At 44.8% G+C, this 7,576-nt stretch overlaps 1 long non-coding RNA gene across 1 annotated transcript in view; it reads left to right on the forward strand.

Annotated features, from left to right (window-relative positions):
• LOC142068813 (uncharacterized) overlaps positions 1–6,154 on the forward strand; it is a 202,512-nt gene extending 196,358 nt beyond the window's left edge. The window contains exons 8-9 of the long non-coding RNA XR_012664703.1: positions 5,350–5,536; positions 5,989–6,154. This is a non-coding gene — a long non-coding RNA (uncharacterized LOC142068813). The remainder of the gene's footprint in view (positions 1–5,349; positions 5,537–5,988) is intronic.
• The last annotated feature ends 1,422 nt before the right edge of the window (positions 6,155–7,576 follow it).

Here is a 7,576-nt window from a genome sequence, read left to right on the forward strand (position 1 = left end):
CAGATGGCAGAGGAGTGTCTTCCTGGTTGCAGTGACCTTATGATGTAATGTGGCACCCAGAAAAGGCATCATTTGGAAAAGGCAACTTTCTCACACTTGGAAATATCTCATAGAGTTTCTGTATCATAAACCACAATGAGGGGGCAACAGTGCTCGCACAGATGAAATTCCCATAATTCACACCTCCTTGGCTGATTCATCAGGAGTGGAACAATTTCTGTGAAAGACTCTAATAAGGAAGCCAGGTGTCAGGGAAATGCAAGCTATTGTCACATCATACATGTCAGTTTCAGGTTCATGGACATTGCCTGATGGAGACCCCTGGAGACCCAAGTCCTCTGATTACTAGATGAGTAGGCATAGCATAGGCAGGAGGAGTATAAGCTTTCCCACAACCCCCTCACAGTGTACCGCAACTTCTAGCCCAATGAGGCCACCTCCATGGTGCCAGAGGAGTTCAGTCTATGGCCTCGCTGCTGAGACCACTGGCGGTGCAAGCAGCCTTGTCATTTCTTAGGGTTCTGGAATGGGATCCAGCTCATTTCACTCATTCACCAGATGGTGACGTTACTGACCTGGGTTGGGTTTTAAGGAACAGTCAGGTGGTGGAAGGTTCTGTGAATCACTACCAATGCATCAGTGAGCCCATGTCTGAGACTTTTTTATTAACTAGATAGGGCTATACAAACCTGAAACTCTCAGATGCTAGAGAGCTTTCAGAGAGTGGGAGCTGCATGGCTCTAGCTTTTACTAAGCAAACACTTTTAGTGACTTATCTTAATAGGTTTCAGAGTAACAGCCGTGTTAGTCTGTATTCGCAAAAAGAAAAGGAGTACTTGTGGCACCTTAGAGACTAACCAATTTATTTGAGCATAAGCTTTCGTGAGCTACAGCTCACTTCATTGGATGCATACTGTGGAAAGTGTAGAAGATCTTTTATACACACAAAGCATGAAAAAATACCTCCCCCCACCCCACTCTCCTGCTGGCAATAGCTTATGTAAAGTGATCACTCTCCTTACAATGTGTATGATAATCAAGTACTTGCCCCATAACCTCAGCCGTGCGGAACGCAATGCCATCCACAGCCTCAGAAACAACTCTGACATCATAATCAAAAAGGCTGACAAAGGAGGTGCTGTTGTCATCATGAATAGGTTGGAAATGAACAAGAGGCTGCTCGGCAGCTCTCCAACACCACTTTCTACAAGCCATTACCCTCTGATTCCACTGAGAGTTACCAAAAGAAACTACACCATTTGCTCAAGAAACTGCCTGAAAAAGCACAAGATCAAATCCGCACAGACACACCCCTGGAACACCGACCTGGGATATTCTATCTACTACCCAAGATCCATAAACCTGGAAATCCTGGGCGCCCCATCATCTCAAGCATTGGCACCCTGACAGCAGGATTGTCTGGCTCTGTAGACTCCCTCCTCAGGCCCTACACTACCAGCACTCCTAGCTATCTTCGAGACACCACTGACTTCCTGAGGAAACTACAATCCACCGGTGATCTTCCTGATAACACCATCTTGGACACTATGGATGTAGAAGCCCTCTACACCAACATTCCACACAAAGATGGACTACAAGCCGTCAAGAACACTATCCCCGATAATGTCACGGCTAACCTGGTGGCTGAACTTTGTGACTTTGTCCTTACCCATAACTATTTTACATTTGGGGACAATGTATACCTTCAGATCAGCGGCACTGCTATGGGTACCCGCATGGCCCCACAGTATGCCAACATTTTTATGGCTGACTTAGAAAAACGCTTCCTCAGCTCTCGTCCCCTAACGCCCTTACTCTACTTGCGCTATATTGATGACATCTTCATCATCTGGACCCATGGAAAAGAAGCCCTTGAGGAATTCCACCATGATTTCAACAATTTCCATCCCACCATCAACCTCAGCCTGGTCCAGTCCACACAAGAGATTCACTTCCTGGACACTACAGTGCTAATAAACAATGGTCACATAAACACCACCCTATATCGGAAACCTACTGACTGCTATTCCTACCTACATGCCTCCAGCTTTCACCCTGACCACACCACACGATCCATCGTCTACAGCCAAGCTCTGCGATACAACCGCATTTGCTCCAACCCCTCAGACAGAGACAAACACCTACAAGATCTCTATCAAGCATTCTTATAACTACAATACCCACCTGCGGAAGTGAAGAAACAGATTGATAGAGCCAGAAGAGTTCCCAGAAGTCACCTACTACAGGACAGGCCTAACAAAGAAAATAACAGAACACCACTAGCCGTCACCTTCAGCCCCCAACTAAAACCCCTCCAACACATTATTAAGGATCTACAACCTATCCTGAAGGATGACCCAACACTCTCACAAATCCTGGGAGACAGGCCAGTCCTTGCCTACAGACAGCCCCCCAACCTGAAGCAAATACTCACCAGCAACCACATACCACACAACAGAACCACTAACCCAGGAACTTATCCTTGCAACAAAGCCCGTTGCCAACTGTGCCCACATATCTATTCAGGGGACACCATCACAGGGCCTAATAACATCAGCCACACTATCAGAGGCTCGTTCAGCTGCACATCCACCAATGTGATATATGCCATCATGTGCCAGCAATGCTCCTCTGCCATGTACATTGGTCAAACTGGACAGACTCTATGTAAAAGAATAAATGGACAGAAATCAGATGTCAAGAATTATAACATTCATAAACCAGTCGGAGAACACTTCAATCTCTCTGGTCACGCGATTACAGACATGAAAGTTGCAATTCTTCAACAAAAAAACTTCAAATCCAGACTCCAGCGAGAAACTGTTGAATTGGAATTCATTTGCAAATTGGATACAATTAACTTAGGCTTGAATAGAGACTGGGAGTGGCTAAGTCATTATGCAAGGTAACCTATTTCCCCTTGTTTTTTCCTAAGGTCCCCCCATCCCCCGCCCCCAGATGTTCTTGTTAAACCCTGGATTTGTGCTGGAAATGGCCCACCTTGATTATCATACACATTGTAAGGAGAGTGGTCACTTTAGATAAGCTATTGCCAGCAGAAGAGTGGGGTGGGAGGAGGTATTGTTTCATGGTCTCTGTGTATATAATGTCTTCTGCAGTTTCCACAGTATGCATCCGATGAAGTGAGCTGTAGCTCACGAAAGCTTATGCTCAAATAAATTGGTTAGTCGCTAAGGTGCCACAAGTCCTCCTTTTCTTTTTGTCTTAATAGGAAAGTCCGGTGGTGGCTATTGAACTCTGGAATGTGCTGTAGGGAGGCATTGGGAGATTAGAGTGTTTGGCTAATCAAATAAATCTGCTTCACATTGCACTGGGGCTCACTCTGCCCTAGATTCACAACCAGAACTCTCATTGCCCTGATAGGGAGTTGCATGTGTGAACTGACCCTTGGTTTGCTGAGCTTCCCTGCAGGGCGGGCTCTACCAGGACAACACTCTACTTCTCAGGGACAGAGCTGTAAAAAGCATTCTGGTGACACTGACCTGCAAATAACAGAGGTGTTTGCTAGTGCTGAATTCTCCCCCCATTACTGGAAATGAGAGCTGAGCTTTCTGGTTCTGCAGGGACCCAATCACTCTCAAATTCGCAGTGGTTGGGAAACCCTATCTTTGTATTTATGGTTGGTTTTTGTTTTGTCAGCAGTGAAAAGGGGCCATAAATTCTACTGTAAACAACAAATTGGGAAGCTCCTCCCTGGCTGCGTACTATCGACCCTCACAGCTTTCACACAGGGGACATGTCAGCAGCAGCTCTAGTAACGCTCTTGGGAGCTGTTATTGGCCAATGCAGATTAAAGCAGCCTTGAGGTTGTTCTTTCTTGTGCCAGGGGCCAGATTGGTCCTGGTTAGTCCCAAGATCAGGGTGAGGGGGTCAGAAAGATGCCATTAACCACCTTTGCTCCCCCTTGGCTCCTGCACTAAGCTCAGCTTGACCAGACCCAGAGGATCAGAGTCCAGACATGCAGAAGTATTTTAAACACCAAAACATGCAGAACTTCTAACCCCCATGCACATCCCTGTGGGACAATGTCTTTTAAAAAGCAGCCCTCTGCCGTCTTTTACTACAGCTACCAACTGACTCCTTATCACTATCATTCTATCAACATGAAACTGATCAGGAAAAAAAAAAGTACTCAACCCATACTCCTCATTGTTATCTAAGCCACATCCAATCTGCTTTCTGCCTGGGGACATATGCAACAAACTGCAGTAACTGTATGTCAGAAGGTGAAAGAATACAGCCAGGGGACAACTGTACAAATAACTAGCAGGTCAAAGCCTCATAGTAATGAGAATGCCTCTATACATAGGGTCCTACCAAATTTGCAACCATGAAGAATGCATCACGGACCGTGAAATCTGGTCTTTTGTGTGCTTTTCCCCTATACAATACAGATTTTGCAGTGGAGACCAGCATTTCTCAAACTGGGGGTCCTGACCCAAAAGGGAGTTGCAGGGAGATTGCACGCTGCATTCAGAGTTGGGAGGCCGGAGAGTGGCGGCTGGTGACTGAGGGCCCAGCTCTGCAGACAGGAGCGCAGAAGTAAGGGTGACAATACCACACCGTGCCATCCTTACTTCTGCGCTGCTGCTGGTGGCGGTTCTGCCTTCAGAGCTGGGCTCCCGGCCAGCAGCCGCCACTCTCCAGCTGCCCAGCTCTGAAGGCAGCGCCGCCGCCAGCAGCAGCAGGGCAGCAGCAGGGCCCTCCCCAATAACCTTGTGACCCCCCCCCACAACTTCTTTTTGGGTCAGGGCCCCTCTAATTACAACTCTGTGAAATTTCAGATTTAAATAACTGAAATAATGTAATTTACAATTTTAAAATCTTAGGATGGTGAAATTGACCAAAATGGACGGTGAATTTCGTAGGGCCCTATCTATGTGAAAATCAGCCCTTTCGCTAGTGTTCCTGGCTTCTCTCAAAGCTTCTTACTCACTGGAAAGTTTGTCATTAAAACCATTACATGAAAATAAGAGAGCATACAATGAAGTGAAGCAAGATGTTTCTTCATAATGAGAAAACCTTAAACCCTGTAACTGTATTTTGCAGGTGTGTCTCATGCATGCACCAGGGCAAAATGGTTTCAGACACTTTTTATTTGTCAAATAAAGGTTGTTTATTTGATTTTGCTCACAATTTCCCTTCATTGTTAGTAATTAAAATCTTGAATGACTTTTACTGAGGAGCTCAGATACTCCAGTACTGGGGCCATATAAAGACTTAGATACAGAGAGAAAGAGTATGATTGATAGATCGATAGCTAGAGAGGCTGATGGATGGATACTTGTGAAAAAAGTTAATAATTTTTAATATTTTAAATTACACTAGATTGCTACCGGCCACTCAAGATACGCTGCATCCGTGTTCTCAACACTAAGCCTTCAGTCTCCTCCGGCGCCTCCTCTTGGGAGAGATCATGATCTCCAGAGAGAGGCCAGCCTGGTGCAGCACAAGGTGAAACAGAGGATGGTAACACACCTGTGCCATCCCCAGCTGTGGGGAAGGAAGGACTCAGGTATAACTTGGCATAAGAGGGAAAATATGCATCATATCCCACTCTCCTGAATGGGGGGGAGGGTAACAGTATCCCATGTGCCTACCCCCAAGGCATTTTTGACTAGCTGAAACAGATGGCACAAATTCTCTCCCGCATCCCTTCCCCCTGACCCTGGGGTTGCTTTAAACCTCTGCAATCTGCTTACCAGTGTTAATCTGATTATATTATTGCATTAAGCATATTGTTTGAAGAACATGCAGGTTTTGTTAGCTGGAATATGTAGTGTGCTTTGCACATTAGATACAGTAATGAATTTGGAAACTGGTGCATTTCAATAATCTATTTACAAAGAGGGTAAGGAGCATTCCAGGTAGACCTATCAGGAGCATCAATTTAGACTGAATGTGTTCAGAGTAATCTTCCCTTCCTAGATTATGAAATTAACTAGTTCCTGTCCACTTGGGTTTGAGGGCTGCCCTAGAAAACCACAATGAGTGTTTGAAAAGGAAGGATGAAGAAGGATGGTCTTGTGGTTTTGGCACCAGCCTGCAAGCTGGGACTTCTGGTGCTGGAATCTTTCCTGGTCCTGACATCTTTTTCCTGGGTCTGCCACAGACTCAGTGTTACCTTGGGTAAGTCACAAATCTTCAGAAAACAAGAGGCTCATTTATTTGCCTACTTTGCATATTTAATTACTACTGTTTCATTTTCAGTCCCAGCAATCTGTGATCACAAAAGGCAGGTTACACATCTAACTGCGTGTGAAATTACAGTGTCTGAATGTGCTGATGTGTATCTTCAATTTTCTGAATACTTAGGCCTTGCTAATCTCTCTCTGCCTCAGTTTCTGTATCTATAAAGTGAAGATAATGACACTTACTTACAGCCCGGGAGGGGCAGGTGAGAAGCTAAATCCAGTAATGTTTTACCAGGATTTGAGCTCCCTGAATGCAAGGTGCTCCGGGAGAGTAGTATTATTATTATGAAGTCTTGTGCACTTTTTATACATGGTAAGTAAGGACTCCAGCTTTATTGTACTTGATACAAATCTATGATCAAGTGGCCAGTCAGCCAGCCGAAGCCTGCTCAGATGATGCTGTGTGTTTCTGAATCTTGAGGATGAATACTGAACAGGTTATCAGGACACAGCTCAGTACTGTAGGTGGTAAATCTGGTGATTTGTCCCATCTCCTCCTCCCACCAAAAGAGACCCAGGCCAAATCCTGCTCACTTTACTCACGAGTAACCTCACTGCAGTCCAGGTGTGAGTAAAGCATGCGAGATTCAACCCTAAATGTAAAGTTTCAGAGTAGCAGCCGTGTTAGTCTGTATTCGCAATAAGAAAAGGAGTACTTGTGGCACCTTAGAGACTAACAAATTTATTTGAGCATAAGCTTTTGTGAGCTACAGCTCACTTCATCGGATACATTCAGTGGAAAATACAGTGGGGATATTTATATACACAGAGAACATGAAACAATGGGTGTTACCATACACGCGTAAGGAGAATGTGTTAAGATGAGCTAATACCAGCAGGAAAGCTTATGCTCAAATAAATTTGTTAGTCTCTAAGGTGCCACAAGTCCTCCTTTTCTTTTTCCTAAATGTAAAAAGATCCAGGAGGCACTTACCTATTAAAAGAAATAATTGGAAAAATTACAGAAACTGATCACAGGCATTGACCAGGTTTCAGTCAGGAAATATGTTGATGTGAAAACAGCAACCACAGAATCTATCTGACTCTTACCCACCCTTCCTTCCCATGTACTGAGGACCTCTCTCTCTCTCTCTCTCTCTCTCTCTCTCTGAGACGTATTTTAATATATACTTACTGAGAAAATAATTGCCTCTATATATTTCCGGGTGGTGATTGCTTTAAGAGCTTGTATAGGCAGGAGAAGAAGAAAGTCAGACAGACATAGAGATGAAAGACATACAGAAAGGGGAGATCTTCAAGGTGAAAGACTTGGCTATTGAGAAACTAGAGGATGCTGAATTCCAAATCTTTCTGGAGCTGCTGCTTTTCAACCCTGACAGCATCAATAACAAGGCTCTGTA

The sequence above is a fragment of the Caretta caretta genome, chromosome 13, assembly GCF_965140235.1.
Source record: "Caretta caretta isolate rCarCar2 chromosome 13, rCarCar1.hap1, whole genome shotgun sequence".
Lineage (NCBI taxonomy): Eukaryota > Metazoa > Chordata > Testudines > Cheloniidae > Caretta > Caretta caretta.